Here is an 18,353-nt window from a genome sequence, read left to right as displayed (position 1 = left end):
TGTCATTCATCTAGATATCACGCAATGATTTCGTAATTGGGTCAATAACAATGACTGGCAAAATGATTTTCGTCAACGTTTAAATCGCGTAAAGTTTATAAATTCTGAGTACACCTACTCAGAAGTTGTCGAAATAAATTTGACAAAATGGAATAAGAAATCTGGACGAAGTTTGAAACCTGGCAAATGTGTTATATGCCCATTATCCTTGTGTGGTAAATATTTACCAGCGGAAGTCATGCGAAGCGTCTTAGAGATTTTGAAACGCTACAGTGACGCGAGTGAAAAACAAGAAGACATTTTTTTTCTCTCCGTGTAGTCGGCTTATAAAAATTGTCTTGATAATCGCCATGACCTTGAGCCTTCGCTTGACGAGATAATATCGCGAGAGTTCAAATTACATAATGAAATACAAGTTTAACACTTGACACGTATATGAAACAGGGACGACATTTTAATACAAGTGAATATTTGTATTTTCAACATACACACAGTATTTAAATTTAATGAGGCGAGATCTATCGCCGGAACACGTTACTGAACGGTGATGTTTCAATATTGTTTATGTTTTCATTTTTTCATCCGATTCCAATCAACTTCAAGATTGGTAAGTGCAGCTAAAATCGGAAGAGATGCAATAATAAACTGCACCGAAAGGCATTAAATGCAAACAATGGTGGCTAAAGAATCTGTAAATATTGTAAATATATTTGAATTTTTATCGTTGATTTATAGTTGTACAAAAATACTATAATAATAATAATAATAATAGTAATAACAACAACAACAACAATAATAATAATAACAATCGTAATGATAGATTGTACCATAGATTTAAGAAAACGCCTATTCGCTTAAGATTAATTTACCATTCAAGAAATCAGTTATGCCGAAGAGAACGCAGGATATCGTGTAAAGAGTTTTCGCCGTCAGGACCAGCCTTTTTCCAAGTCACGCGTGACGTCTGTTGTTGCCATTTACAAAAATTTTGTTTATTCCGGCTATACGATGCGAAAAAATTATTTCCTATCAAATAATCTGCCTCGACACTCACAGGTCACGGTGAAAGTCCGTCAAATGAATAGATATGTAATTTCTACGCTTGCGGAACAAGTTTTTCAACTGATGCAACTATTGAAATTTCGTGGAATATTACTTACAATTAGCAATCATTTCGTGTTTACATGCTCTGCGAATTTCGATACCATAATCAGTTACGATCTGAGGCATGACTTTAATGAATATAAGTAAATTGATATAACGATCCGGGTTAAATATTCAGAATCGAATTTTACACAGCTTATCGAACGTAAATGCTATTTAAGAAAAAGAAAAAAGTAATGAAAAAGGCGAACCTTTTTAAATTACACAAAAATGATAACTGATTTACGAACATTGACGTGTCGTATTAACAATAAAATTACCCAAATGGTCCAACACGTAATCATTACGACGCGCGACGGTCTCCATTTTTAAGTTTAATTTCATATTTTTCTTCTTGCTAATATTAATCTTCATTGTTAATTAGTTTATCACTCACAAAGTTTTCCTATCAATTTAAACTTACGCGCTACCGTGCTTCTTCCCAATTGTACATAATCCGTACGTATGAAAAAAAACATATATGCGTACATATGAAATAACATATTATTATTGTTTATAAAAGTAAGGGCACAGAGTAAAAAAAAAAAAACAGAAAAAACAAAAACATTAGTGATACGAGACACGGTGCTAAGTAGTCTGTAGTTCGATTTCTTTCTTTCTTTTGTTTTTCTTTTTTTTTTCTAATCAATTTTACTAATCACTTACCGAGGAAATAAGGTATTACGTTGAATAGCAATCACATAATAATATACAGCTTGAGTTGAAGTTAACAGATATGTTAAGTAAACTATATATCATAACTCTTAAGTTTCACAAGGTTACAAGTTGTTCGGTTTATACGCTTGAAACGCCACTTTGGTCGTTCTTCTGTGCAAGATGTTAGATTAAGGCAAACTTTTCTATTATATATACATAGCTTTTATATTGAATTGAGAATATCTTTGAATTATTATTATTATTAAATTATATACATGTATGCATCAATTATTTACACGCGCCTGTCGGTTTCAAGGTGTGTATTTCTTTTTCGCTTGTATTCACATATGTGAAATATCATCATATCATTATCATCGGCTTGATCGATACATCGCTTCACGTGTTAGTGTATCTCGGTCAGTATCGAATTTTTTATTTCCTTTTATTGATCGACGCGACATTGTTACGTATTCGTTAGTTAAAACCTATATTATTTTCCGTTTCTTTTTCTCCTTAATTTTTCCTTTTTTTTTTTTGTTTTTTTTTTCACCCAACCCCTTCAATCAATTCGATAAGACTTACGAACGGTATACTAATTTCAATGAAATTTCCATTATAAACACACGTTTGATATTTAGTACTTGAGCATATTAAAGTACAATCTAGTACAAAGTAAAAAACAATAAATATGAAATACGGAGTACGAAAAGTGTATGATGAGAAACAAAAAGATACTTATAGCCATTGTAATTTTTTATGTACATAGGTATATACATTAGTAATTATATTATATATAATACAGATATATGAATAAACATCGGCGCATATATTATACGCATATTAAGGTAGAAGTGAGTGAGGAAAAAAAATATATACACTTAAGATGCACTTAATTGAATTTATAGAGTAAAGAAACAATTCAGAAGTAATTGAAATATTTTGATTAATCTGTCCATAATGGTTTAACGAATATATATATATATGTATATATCGTTATATATATATATATATATATATATATATTTTTTCTTTTCGGTTTGTAATATGTATGTATACATATTTAAATATATATACACAATATACACACTGAGGTGCATGTATATTATAAAAAAAATTAATCAATAAGTAGTTAGTATATAGTATTTTTCCATAAAAACGTAATTATTTAGCTCAGATTTAGAACCTAACAGATACAAGATTACAAGATATTTAGATATTTGATAAAATATGAAGAGAAGAAAAAAGAAAAAGAAACGAAACATTGAAATGAATATGTAAATTGCTTGTAGATTTGTAAATAGTTCGAGTAGTTCGGAAACGACGGTATCGCTTGGCAAAATTATTCTATAACCCCGTGGCGTGACTAAATTTTTCTGTACAATCGTAACTACGAGTATATAAAACGTGATGATTACCAATCGTAGATTAAATGAAAATGATCGATGTAAAGTGACTCGGAGACATGACAAATAATATAACAAATACGTTAAAACTTCTACGATTCGATGAATTGAACGAAAGAAAGAAAAAAAAACAAAAAAATAAAAAAACAGAATTATTTCTGAGAGATACCGGGGTTTTCAAAAATCGCGACTTTTAGAATTTACATGGAATTGAGGCGGTTCATGAATTTAATTAGCGAAGAAGAAACGTCTGTACGAATTATTATTTCCGTATGTTTTTTTCTTCTTCAACTAGATTAAGATTTAGATACGACGATTAATTGAATAAAAGTATACCACCAGCACTCTTAGTCTACCTGAATCGTGAGGGTTTTCAAAAGCCCTTTAAAAATTCCGTTCATATTTGCATGGTTTTGAAAAATTTTAACAGCACTAAGTGTATAAGAGAAATTCAAATGAATATTGTCTAGAGGTAATATAATTGTCACGAGTAAGTCGATATATTTTGAAGAAAAAACATCTACGTACATATTTTGAAGAATATCTAAATTATTAATGCATATAATAATTGTTATAAGATTAAAATAATGGAAGAACAAGTTTAAGGAGTTAAAACGCGACTGTTTGAACCCAAAAGTCTGAAAAAAAGGTAATTTGGTTTATATTTTCTTATGCGATTTATAAAATTGTAACGCGATACTGAGGTTGAATGAGAAGAGAAAAAAAAAAAAATTAATATTACAGAGTATAAAAAAGTAATTAACATTTTCGATATCCTATTTAAGGCGTGTACATATATATACGAAGACTTCTGAATTCCGAGGTAATGATAATTGTGATGAAAAACATTGGTAAAAATTTTAACGTTCTTTGAAGAAAAACAAAAAAAAAAAAACCGATAAAAAAAGAGAGAGAGAGATAGAGAGTAGAAGAAAATTCTATTTAATCTAATGAATATGAATATTGATTGTATGCATACATACATATATTATATGGATTATACGCATACCTCAATTCTGTGTAAATAATTTAAGGGGTAACTAAACTTAAGATTTCATTATATATACTTAATAACGATAATGAAAAAGAAAAAAAAAAAACCACACACACACAGCAAACGGAAACGAACTAAACGTAAAAGAGTTGATCACGTTTCTTATATAATGCTTATAGAAAACCAGTCGGCATAAATAGCGATTAGCTATCACTGTCTTATAAACTCTTAATGTTAATTAATGCAAATTGAATTAATAATTATTATCCTCTTATTGTTAGTTAACGGAATTAACTAACCTCTTGAATATAGTACATATATAAATATAGTTTCCCAGTCGCGAACTAACAACACAACCATATACACACCGTTTATTTCTGTCAACAGAATATTTGCCCAAACAATAAAAATAAAAATCAAACAATTACTCGTTTTTAAGTACGCCTATGAAATATACAGTTTCACAGACACGGTCCAACCTTAAATACCGTCCTGTATACGCGTGTTATTTATTTAAACATCAAAGTGCAATCGTCGTTAATCGCAGTGTTGTGCAACGATTTGAATGGAAAAAGGAAATTAGTTTTCTTCTAACGAGAATAAAAAAAATATCTATCCGAATCGTTCGGTGAGTTACATTATGAGAAAAAAAGAATATTCAAAGATGAGAACAAAAGAGGCCGTCGGTGCATGTTTTTTGAAAAAAGAAATTCAAGCGATAAATGACTGTGCAGCGAGAAACAAAAAAAAAAAAACGCTTTCACCGCCTTTTTCATTAAATTTTTAGTTACAAGCACTTACAAAACTCTTTTTTAATTCTTCTCCTCGACATTTGTAAATGGTGAAAATATTTTCTTATTTTTCTCGTCAAAAGTTTGGCCGAATTGCCGAATCCGTTAGAGACAGAGTTCGACGGACGTGAGAGGAGGAGGCTCGGAGCAGATTCTTGGCAACAAGTCAGAGCTCAATAACAAATTCTTTCCTTAATTATGCAAATTATCCTAAGGCAGAGGTGGTTCGCCTTTCACCCCGCCGGCATACAAGGGCCCCCGGGTTCAGGGGTTGTTACTTCTTACGAGTACGATACTTGAACAACTACCCCCAAAGGTGTGCTAGACCTTCGAGTTCTGCCCTCCCTCCCACCTCGTCCCACTTTGCGTACGTCTGTTTCCTTGTTCACCAACCGTTTTACCAAGCCCAGTAATTAATTGCGCCTCGGTTGTTGTTTGTTATAGTTTATATCACGTATCCATGCGTAGACTCGGTTCCTTTTTGTTCGCGGGGTGAGAGGGAAAGATCGTCGAGTAAAATTGTTGTTCAAAATTAAATTTCCAGGTACGTGTAATTTCGACATACTTTGTTAAAGTTTGAAATTCTGATGAACAAATTTTGAGCTCAGATTTTCGCCAAGTTTACTATATTGCAACTTATCGGAGAGTTAAAAATTCCGGTACGTTCGTTGAGGAATCAAAAACTATCTCGAAATTGCGTTGTTGATTACCTTGAGGCAATTTCGAGAAAATTAACGATCTTCAACATGGTATTATTGTAAAACTTTGCTAGAAAAATGCAAAAAAATTATTCCACGTATTCGAAAATTTTTCGATACACTCAAAGTTTACAATTTCAATAAATAAGGCCAGGGATTGAAGTTGGCAAAAATTCGTTTGCGATTGCTTGCAATTCTGTAACTAGTCAGGTTTACGAAACAAATCGTGGAGTGAATTTTGCGTTCTATTAATCCTGTAAAATTTCTCACAGTCAGGAGATAAAATCTGATCTGAAACATTATATCCAGCATCGAATCTGGCTTGAATAGAAGTTTTCGTCACTGACTTTGCAAAGATTTTCATGTTTTCATTTTATCAGAAGTAGGTTGAGTAACCTAATTCAAACTGAGCATCCCTTGCACAAACACACACATGCACACACGCGTGGATTCACATCCGTTCGCATAATTTCCGTTATTACGACTTCGCCGAGAGATCTTGACTCTGTACGTGTTCCCGAGTGTTAGGTATACAACACTGACTATAGAGTATCACGTCTTCCCGTACACCGATATACGTATGGTAATTATATTCAGTTGTTAATAAGATAATTTCAAAGCATTCGCGTGGAAAATTAAACATCCAACATATTTTTGTAAGTCATTATGCTAATTTCGAATGACCGTGGAGCGTGTCAGGGACGTTTTTTCATCGCACGGTATAAATTTACTCACTAAATTTATCATCTTACGTACGGTTTAGTTCTTAAATAAGATTTGACAAACTCAGAGATAAAATCATTACATTGTTCCGAAATGACGTCGGCAGTAAGTATGAAAATATTGAAAAACTATTCAAACTCCGATGTCCGCGTTAAAATAGTTGATAAAATATTCTTCGATACGCTGTATAAACGAAATGAAAATTGTACGTTTCGATATTTTAGTAAAACTAGGAATTTGAAAATTTGCATCATGTTTCGTTTGAATATTGAGAAGAAAAAAAAAAAGATAAAAAAATACTAACATCTTTATACTTTTCCCATTCTATCGTACAGACATTAAAAAACAACAAATTTACGCAATCCGTCGAAACTTTCGCTGTTGAAAAATTTGATATAAACTCCGCTTCGAATAGTCTGAAATGTCGTTTAGTATGGGTAAAATAATTCCTTGCACGGAAACAGAATTGCCACCGTGTTCCGCACGTACAATTCGTATACCTACATATTTTCTGCGAGCGTTCCTCTTACATATATATATACACATATATATATGTATATATATATGGATTTCTGCAGCGATTGGTGGTGAAAAAAGTGAAGGGTTAAATCGTCGATATAAATGCGCACACACGGCTCTCGAAGGGAGAAGCTGTCGCCTTTAGTACAACGTTAGAGGGTCATTTCATCCTGCTTCAGCTACTCTATCGCGGTGAAAAGAAGACATTCTCCGACTCGTATCGAGTTTAGGTATACAGACCTATGGCCCTTGCTGACGGAGCTAAGAGCCTCCAGGGGTTCTCTCTATGTCTAACCATAAAACTCGATAACTCTCCTCAAGCCGAATAGAACAAGCGTTAAACATTTTCAATCGAGGAATTTATTTCCTTGTTAAAAATGAAATTACACGGCTGGTGTATTTAATACAAAGTAAATAAGTAAAATAATACGGTACTTTTCTCCTCAAGTATACCTGTAACCACGTATACTTGTCGTTTTATTTATTTTTTTGTTTTGTTTTTTTTTTTTTATTTTACATTTGTTTTTTATTATTTATCGCAGACGCGAATGCTGGTACTGCGGTTACTTTAACGAGCCGAACTCTGAAAATATGTCTGCCTGTGACGGGTTTTTCTCAGTCCAAGATTTTCGCAAATCCGATGACGACGAAAATAAGTCGTAATGCTGGAGTGGTGAGTAATAATTTTTACGGGGCTTCAAGATTTTTATGACGCAACTTTATTAGAATTTTTCTATTCGATAATTGATTACAGAAAAGAGGCAGTATTTCAATGTAACTGTCACGTGTTATTCGGACGAAAAATAAATGACAAATGAGGGGAAAATTTCGTTTTGCAATTAACGGACGATAATAAGAGATCTTAATTGGGTTCGAGGATGTAAACGAATCGGAAGAAGTTGATTGGTTTTTTTTATTCTCGCGCAGAAAAGTCGTCAAAATACTCAGGGAATGTGAATATTATCTTATCACTGATAATTAAATCTGCGAAATTTCGCTTATTATACGCTCGAACTTATACAAAGTGTATATGTATGTATATGAATACAATCGATAGTCGATTTAAGACGATCAGCGAAGAACCTGTGATCCATCTCGGATGAGCGTCGCTGCTGCTCATCCTGAACCCATTTAGGTGAGATTTCAGCAGTTATATAAGTGTCGTCTTAGCAATCCTACCTCGAGGTGTTGATAAACGTTACGTGATTGTGTGTGCTGAGACTGGCAAGCCTGAGAAACGAGTTCGATGCGAAGCCTTTATTCGCATAAATTAAATTTTCACGTGCAGATGCGCAGTTAAACGGGAATAAATTCTTCGCTGTTACTACGTTTAATTTTTGTGGGAAAAACCGCCTGGATATGATGAAAAATAATTTGCGAACCGGTAAAAAAGATTGATCGAGGAAACATTCGTTGAATTTTTTTATAATTATTATCGCTATTGTTATACCTTTGTTATCATCGGAGTCCGTGCGGACCGGCAAAGGCGAGGGGATGATGTAACGATATAATTAAATTACCCTAATTACACCCCAGCTGCAGACGTAACAGTGAGTTGTTAGTAGGTAACTACCTACAACGGCGAGTTTCTTTTTGTTGTTGAAATTCGTCTTCATCAAAACCCCGTAGGTTATAATTCGGAACCCGCAGCCGCGTTTTCGCTATTTTCTGACAACGGTCGATGAATGTCCAAATAATTGATGATTAAGGGGAAATCGAATGCGGATATAATTAATTGAGTAAGCAATCCTTTGTAAGCGAATTTGGAAATTTAATTTACTGGAGAAAGACTTGTGTTTCATTTTTATTTAATAACTTACCGTCGACACGGTCGATCGACAAACTTCTGTTTATAGACGGAATTTTATATCTCTCCTGGATCACTCACGCAGGTAGGTCTGATACTTTGTAACTACGCGCGTTTTTACCCCCAATTCGTACGTTTAGCCTCCGGCGTACTCGATGTAAAAAATATCATACAAAACTCGAATATCTCTGCGGATTAATAATATCTGACCCAATTTACCGTGAAATTGATCCAGCCCAATCATTTTAGTCTTCCGGCGATGTCCTACGATTCAAGTATTATACGTAAATTAGGTGCAAGTTTATTATACATACAGGTATATAGGAATACATAGGTATAAAGTGTATATAGGGGATCACCAAGTACATGTATATATTTATATATACACACAATGTAGAAAATCACTTAAAAAATTCAGTTAATTGGAATGAGGATTGGGAAGCGGATTCGTGTCGTGAGTAAAAATCAATATTTATTTCAAGCAACTGTACAGGTTACGCGTTTGGTTACTAAGAAATATGTTACAATATATATATATGCATATATGTATGTGGATAAACAACCAAGTTTTTACGTGAAAAACTGAACGGCAAAGAAATCGATTGAATAAAAAATGGATATTGTATATCAAGATTCGCGGCCAATAATAAATTTACCAAAAGTTGTCCCATCGCGAGATTTCTCTCTCTTCCTCTCTCTCTCTCTCTTTACTTTATTTTACTTTACCCACGTATCCCATTTCTGCGTATTCATATTTTTATTCACTTCTCCATTTTGATTTTATTTTGACCTTTATACCAGTTCTTTTATTGATATCTTGTTTTAATATTGTAACGTACATTTTTATTTATCTATTTATTTTTACGTTTCTGCATATTTATATTCATTCATTTTCACCTACTCACTAGTTAACCATAGTTTTGTTTTCTCTTTTCTCTTACTATCCTATTTCAGCGTTAATTTTAATTTTGGTTTTCTTTCTTATTATTTAGCTTGTAAGTTATTAATTTCTTCTCGTGAGTCTCTCTCTCACTCTCTCTCTCCCTCTCTTCGTTTTGCGCATCGTATCACATGTACGTCTGTGACAAAGTTAAAATGAAATCAAATTTGAGCCAACGACTAGCTGCTGCAGCATGTACAGGATATATTTTATATTTATATTCAAAACCGTCGGTGACTTATCGGAATGAAAATTACGATTTCTTAATTCTCTTTGTAAAGCCTTATTGTTATTAATATTATTATATTGTACATACGTTTTCACGCTCTTTACGCGCCTTTTTGCAACGGTTATTTTCGCGTGCTTGCATACGCAATTACATGTAGACAACGTCGATGCACTTTTACCCCGCGAAGTAGCCGATTGTGCTTCCACCCTGTGTCAGCCGTTTTCTATGCCACTGGGTTCCGCCAAAGGCGTATCTGCAACAAAGGGGATCGCGGTTTGTTGTTCTTTTTAGCAATAAGATAAATAAAGTAAAAACTTTTCTGCCGCGAATATAATCAAAGCACAGGTGCTATTTTGGTAGTGAAATTTGCATGGAACAGAAGAACCGACATCGCTGATACGCGATCCTTTCGCGATCGGGGAATAAAATGAAATCGCAATCGCATTGCGACGATGCGAATCGTACGTGGGACAGCTGCATATGCATGGAAAGGGTAGACAGACGTACAATAAAGTCAACGATAACTTCGTCGCATAATATGAAACGGCAACTCTTCATCTCTGCGAGAAATATATTAAAGTATACGTAAAAAAAAAAAAAATTCTGTCACACTGCATTTGCAATATCGGTCGGTTTTTCCAAGTTCACAAGTACAAGCCGTTGCTTCCAGTTTATCATTATGTATGTAGAGTTTTGTTGGAATATTATACTCGGGTATTCAATTTTTAAGATTCGTTGTAGGAGTTTATAATTATTTGGTTTAGTTTAAAATTAAATATTATCCATATTCATACGAATATCAAAAATATTTTACCCTCAAATATCCAATCACGTATATATATATATATATATTCAATGCCCGTTCATGAAAAATCACCCCAATTAGATACAGTAATCAAAGATCAGAGAAATCGTGAAATTTTATGCCTTTGCGTGATGAAGTTTGTTCCAACCTCCGAGATTTTGTTACTTTTAAAAACAAAAACTTAAAACCACTATTCGGTCAACTTTTATCATATTCAACATGCGCAGGATACAGCTGACGATATATACACTGAAAAAAATTTCAATTGTTACAGTAACTAGAAGAACTGAGTAAAACAGGTATCGTTAAAAGAACTGTTCGAATATTGTTGGAATTACGAAAAACGAGGTACGCCTAACCATACGATTAGCAGAATCATCGTAATCTTGATACCAGAATGCTTCGATAATTGTTAACAGCTCGTTATCACCGAGGCTGCAGCCGTATATAAGATGTCTTAGTCGATAGGCACGTGCTCTCGCAGGCGTAGTAGGTAAAGGCACGTGTACGGGAGACCGTAGATTTCCCCATACACTTGATAGAACCACGTGCGACGGCAGGTACGAATCGTACTTTTAGATCGGAGCAGGGGCGCTCCTGAAATCTACTTATATCGGGGCCTAGTCTCAATCTAATTACAAGTAATCGATAATTAATAAATTCAACAGCCTCGCTGACGGCTACGCCAGCCAATTACTTTGGCTAATTACTCGGCGAGATCCGTGCGCGTATGAGGTGTAATATAACAGGCTGTTGGAAAACGATCCCTTATATTGCGGGGGCGGTGTTGAAGTCCCGATTTTAAAAAGTTTATTTTTCAAGTATAGAAATGAAACTTTGGCGAAACATGAAAGTTTCGAATGGTTCCGAAAGCGCGAGAATGAGAAAATTTAAAGATCTGAAACATTGAAATTCCGAATGATCGAAGATTTTCTGTTCCGTGAATTTCTGACTTGGTGAAATTTCACCACTTTGATCCTTCTCTATTTTTCATCTTCGATATTTATACGTTCAGAATCCTGGTCGCTCTGATTTTCGGTTTTTCTGATTTTTTGCACCCACTCGTTGAGTAAACTACGGTGTGCGAGTATGTTTTAACTTTTGAAATTTTACTCTGTTGGAATTTTACTTTTCGAAATTTTTCCCAATCGTACGTTGAATTTTCGGAATCTTGGATTTTTGAGCCGTCGGATTTCCGTCCGTTCAACGAACAGTTGTTTGGTAAGAGTTTGAATTCTTTCCTTCAAGTTTCGCCGCCAAATAATACAGAATTAGGCGCTTTCGGAACTTTAATCCCGCCCCATATTGTCAAAATCCGACAGGGTTGAAAAATGAACTAGAGTAAACGTGCACCGTGATAATCGAAGCCGGCAATGCAAGACAAATAGATAAAAATAGTAATTTTGTTACGTTGCCCAGAAATATGGTGAAGGGAGTAACTTTTGTATTTATCAATATTTCTTCACAATGACTGGTGGAAAATTTAACGAAAAAATTACCGGGGCTTGGAATTACCAATGAAAGAATAAAGCACGCGATGTTACGTAAAAGGATTCGGCAGTTCTCAAGTCGCAGCTCGTTTACTTATCAATTAAAGGTTGCAAAAGTAGGCCGACGTATATAATTGTACCTTCGTTACATCTATATACCTACATAAATGGTCGCGTGGGAAAACTTTTCGTCACGGATCATTGGCTTTCACGTAATTGCCATCGGGAAAACGGCCGAAATTGTGATTTTACCGACCCTAAACGTTAACCCGTGTGAAACAGATACACGTGTGCGAAATTCGAGGCACGACTAAATGATTGTTACGTTTTACCGGAAAAAAAAGAAGAGAGAAGTAAAAAAAAAAAATAAAATAAACTAACGAGTCCCGCTTCGAGGGGACCAGAGCGAGTCCAGGACTTTGACAAATTGGGATCAAGCATGCTCGGTCACGCTTTTGTCATTTCATTGATCGCCGAAATAAAAAGTACTGCATTTTTCACACTCGATTACAATTTTACGGAAGTAAAGATAATTGGCGGATTTAATTCCGCTGATAGGTTGTATTTTCTTACAAAACGGGAATGACCGTCGTAAAAAAAAAAAAAATTAGGAAATTTTAACAAATCGTGTTTCTCGTACCAAGGTGTTCGAATAACGAATGAAGGAATCGGTGAAAGAAATTTACATCGATTGTCTCAATGTTCGTGTAATAAGAGGCATCTTTTTGCTTACATAAGGAGTTGAATTCTGGATTAATGTATCGTTGATTACACTTTTTTTTTTTTCATTTATTTTTTTTTTCTTTCTCTTCTATCCTTTTTTGAAAATCAATTACAACTCGACAGAATCCACGCGACCAATACTTCTTCTCGATTCCGAAATGTTCGAGCCATGTTATCCGTGGCATTGTGCCTGTATCCTTGATCTGTATTGATATTAATGCGAGGTGTTTGCGAATTGCAATAATGGTGGAACTCGATTGCGGAGAGGGAATATTTTGACGCGTTAGAAATATGGTCGACGGAGCGTAAGCGATATACCGGAAATGTATAATACGTTTTCAGGTCCGCCCGTAGATCTTGGAAATAGCATTTCTATAAGATTGCGGAGAATAAAACCCGCGGAGCAGGAATGAGGCAGCTCTGAATTTACACCAGCGTCAGCGATTCGAGTTCCTTCGGCGTACGAAAAACGGGAACACATTTATCTGTATTGGATACAGCGACGCTTCGCCGACAATACGTATGAGCACGATGTACCTGCAGCCCTTGTTTATTATTATTTTTTTATTTTTTTATTTTTCCTTCTCCTTTTCCCTTTACTTTTCCAATCTTTCGGATAATTTGAGATAATCCCCGATAGTACCTTTCGCAATTTTATTACATGCACCCTTATATATGAAAGGGCGATATTTCGCGCACATCACTCGCCGACTATTGAGGCTAATATAATGTATCGTGAACTATATATATATATACACGCATACACGCGCGGGTCTTATTAATTTCCGACATTGCACACGTGAGATCAATGTTACACTCGTGTCTCGCCTCTGCAATACAAAAGAGCTTCGGTATCGTAATATATCAGCTTTCGGTGTGCTGTATAAGTTGCCTGTTGTGTATGTTTCGACGTTCATTTATCTTCTCGTTAAGCTTAACGAGAAAAGATTGTTATTTTATAAAGAACAAAGAATAAAAAAATAATATACACGTATACGTGTGTGTGTGTGTATCAAAATGAAAACAAGAGAAAATTTAGCACTGATTGCGCAAGAGAGATATTTATTATACGTGCACAGGGAGTAATAAATATTCGTTATAATTCGTTTGGTAAGAAGAACAAAGAAAATTAGCCCTAAATTTTTTACAACTGTAAATAATCGTGTAACTGATTATATTTATTTATATACTGTAGCGGAATTTAACTTACGGTATAGCTGAAATTGTTATTGAATTTATATTCGTGTTTGGTTGAATTAATGAAATGTAAAATTTTTGGTAAATCACGCGAAGAAGTTAGATATTGTTGGCAGAATTTATGCGTATAAGCGAGGTATTGACAGGTGATTTCACAAACCTGTATCGATATTTAGTGGGGATGGAGAAAAATTTGGCAATAAGCAAAAAAAGTAAATGATCAATATTACGGGGCGTTAATTTGCGAAAGTTAAGTTTCGTTAAAGTTTGTACGAAGTGGATCTTGAAGAAAATAAAGTAAAAATTCAATCACAGAGGTTGAAATTTATAGAAACTGTAACTTGTGAAAAGTTGAATACTGCAGATTTGCGAAAACGTTGAATTTAAAATATATTAATCATGGAAATTTGAAGGAAGTCTATTGATGTAGAAAATCGAAGTCTAAACGGTAAAGAGTGAAGACCTCGAACGAGCAACATTGACGACCTAAATTTTAATTCCGATAAGCTTGACATCAAAGATCGGCATTTCATATACAAATAAAGAATATATTCTCACGATCCTGATCATTTTGCATAATCACCTCAGCGTTGGCCTTTTTAAATTTTGAATATTTGCATTTCTCTTTCGCGAAGTTGCAATTTTTTCAATATTGTAAACGGTTTCATCAGAAAATACGAAGGTTAGCTTCTTGCCGATTCTTCTACCGAATTTCAATACACGATTACTTGCAAAATCACCGCGCTGTAAACAAGCACTCTCAGCCGAATAACTTTTCACGTCAAACGACTATACACCAGATTCTGAACTATCAAAGTGAAAAAAAACAAAATTAGTATAATCAAATATCCTCGCGGTACTTGAACAGAAAATTCGCACATTTTTAATAAGAAATTCCGTTGACTTTGTTCCCCGCCTTTCAACCCGCCACTCAAATTTTTTTCCACTCTATTTCCGCGCACAACGTACTTATAAATCACCACCCAATCCAATTTAATCCAAACAGTTCAGTGAGCACTGAAACCGCTCGGTTCGGCAAACAATACGAACAGACGTGTGTGAAGCTACGTATTCGTACAAAGCATGCAACAACACGATCTGTATTATTTTTCCAATAATAAAAGTCCACGCGAATCCGCGTAACGCGTGTAACAACGATCTTACGTTAGATAAACTTACTCCGCACGCAAGGGAAAATTTTAACCCACCTCGTACCACCCCCTTCCCCTTCAAAGGATACACGAGCCAGAAGCTTTCCTGCCAACTTCGTACCTCGTGTGTGGATGATATACGCGAAAACCCGTCCCAAGAATGTTCGGAATAATTCGGATGCAGAGAATACAGAGGGATTATTGCTGCAGCGTAGATAATACCGTAGAATTCTATTCTACCGCTCTCTGTATAATAATGGCTAACGTGCAGCGTTGGAATAGAAGATGCGCATTCGTCGACGGGCTGAACAACGTTTGGTATTGTCCGGTTATTTCTTTATTTTTATTTTATTTTATTTTTTTTTTCATATTCCTTCACTCGTTTCTTTCCTTTTCTCCTCTTCGTCTTACTTTGCCCTCGACGATTCAGGTTTCGCGACGTCGAGGAAAGCTCGAGGTATATAAGCGTTAAGCGTTCCCTCACGAGTCAACCGTCGGAAACAAGGTTACCACCTTGCTTTGGGGGGCGAGAGAGAAGGAGAGAGAGAGAGAGAGAGAGAGAGAGATTTTCATCCCCCTAAAATATACTCCTTTATCGAGTAGGATCGCGGAGATGAGAGAGTGCGGCGGGGGCGGCGGAAAGATCGAGCCGGTTTTATGCCGCAGCGCTAAAATTTATCGCTATGGGAGTTCTTACGGTTTGGCGACTAAGAAATTACCTCCTACCCGTATTACAGATCGCGGTTTTATACAACCCACTTATACCTACGCACTTTCTTCTTATAACCATCCGCTCTATTCCGTTGTATTATCCTGTGTTATTATTACTAATATTGCTATTGTCGTTATTGTATAAAAAGCCGGAAGGACGAGATTTCACGATCAATGCAATCGGAGATATTCATCACGTGGTTTTCTCACGTACTATATTGTATAGTAATGTTATTTATTCTGCAAATTGCGTAAGCGGAAAGCACGAATTATACGGGCAGTATGATTCGTTTAGCTTCGTTCTCATTTCTGTTTTTTCACATAACGATATATTGACACGTTTTTGACGGAACGAGGCATTTTTCTAAAGTCCGCTTGTGTTACGCGAATTGGACGCCGTCCAAAGTCCACGTTCAATTGAATTCCGACCGGTTGATGCCAAATTTGCATATTTACCCATACGTACTGTAGGATCGAACTACATGCACACGTTACAAATATATATGTACATTTATCTACGTGGTTTTTCGATACTGTTTCTTTTTTCTTTTTTTTTCATTGATCACGATTTTTGCATTTCAGTTCAAACAATCGACTGCGGATTTGCCTCTCGATTCTTCTATTCTTGTTCGAATACCTCTAATTTCCATCGAATTATGTAAAACAAACGTTCATCCGAACAGCGCGTGATACGTTCGGAACCCTGTTATAATAAACTCGTGAGAAAAATGAGAAAAATGAGAAACAAAAAAAAAAAATAAAAAATTTCGCGATTCGTGTAAATTTTTCTCGAAAGATAAAATCGCAGATCGCAGATGTAGACGCTTGCATGCGGGGTAGCGCTTTTTTCCCCTCTTGTTTCAACACAATAATACCGCCTGCAGGCGAAAGCTAATAATGGCTCTGCCTGGCGGTGCTCGTTACGTGTGCACCTCGGTAATTGTTAATTACGAACGTTGGAGAAATTCGCTTGGAAATTAACCCGAATTGGGGGTGAAAAAGTGAAGGTTAAAATAGCGGGGCCGAGAAAAGATCGAAGGTTGAATATACGATGTAAACCAACGGTCGGGTAATTGAGTGGCTTTACGTTATAAACTTTGATCGAAAATTGTGTAAATTCGGAGACAGATCGGGATAAATTTTGGCGCGATTCAATTCGAGGTTTGGCGATGCGAACGCGACTCTCTAATAATTGTGTGTACGGTTGTAATGAAATCTAAACATCTTACCCGGCACGTTTTGTAGGCAGTTAACCCGAACCGAAGTTCCTTAGAGGAAAATTGAAAAATACTGTGAACGCCTGTACCTGTGCAAAAATTATCAAAAATAAAAAAAAAAAAGAGAAAAAAAAACAACACGGAGATTAACTGTTCTAAGACTGTTTGAAAAATAAATTTTTTTACGATAGAATCGTGCGGTTGGATCTTGGGTGGGAAGAAATTTTTCGAATATAATACGGTAGTGAAATACGGGCTTAAAGAGCGCTGAGCGTGAAAACGAGAATAAAGCCAAATGATATTCAACCTCTGTTCAAAGTTTCGCGTTCTTGTGCCCGACGTCCTGAATGCATCACGGAACGTTATTCAAATAGGAGGTATATGTAAACAGGGCTATCACGTGGTCGGTACAAATTCTACAACACTCGGATAGAATCGTGGAATAGAATCTAGCCCGCGGTATTCTTCGTCTGGAATTGTAAAACAGCTGGAATACGAGACGAAAGTATTCCGCCTGTCCTACCTTGGCCAAAAAATCTGGCCCCTTGTTAGCCGTTCTTTTCTTTACTTGCCAATTTTTCCTTTTTCCTTTTTCCTTTTTCCTTTCGTTCGGCAACGTTTTTCATTCTTCTCTAGGACTCGACGCTCTTGTGCAAATTAACACATTCAGGCAAGTTTTTCGATGCGATTCTTCATCCTTGCCGCAAACCAGAAGAGGGTAATATTCGAATTGGAATCTCGCATTTTTTATTTCAGATAACTCGACGGCAAATATTTCATAATTTTATAACGTTTTTGGTTTCCAATAAAAATGCAACAATGGCGCAACAAATCTTTACAAATTTTGTAAATTTCCGTCAATTAATATATTGGAACGTGTCCAAAAATTCACATCGTTGAATGATTTCTTGAAGGGCTTGAGAAGCTTTTGCAAATATCTGCGAGACGATAAAATTTGATCGTTTAGTCGGTGGGAAAAAATTCAGTCTAGATCGTCTGGAACGATATGCGCCCGAAATATTTTTACATATTAGTCCGAAAAGTTTCTGAAAGCTTCGAAGGTTCGAAGTTTTCTTCAAAATATACAAACAATCGCAAACAGGCACGGAGAATATCGTCATATAATATTGAAGATACATGTATACAGAATCTGCA

The sequence above is a fragment of the Neodiprion virginianus genome, chromosome 5 (assembly GCF_021901495.1).
Source record: "Neodiprion virginianus isolate iyNeoVirg1 chromosome 5, iyNeoVirg1.1, whole genome shotgun sequence".
Taxonomy (NCBI): domain Eukaryota; kingdom Metazoa; phylum Arthropoda; class Insecta; order Hymenoptera; family Diprionidae; genus Neodiprion; species Neodiprion virginianus.
This window is presented reverse-complemented; position numbering follows the sequence as displayed.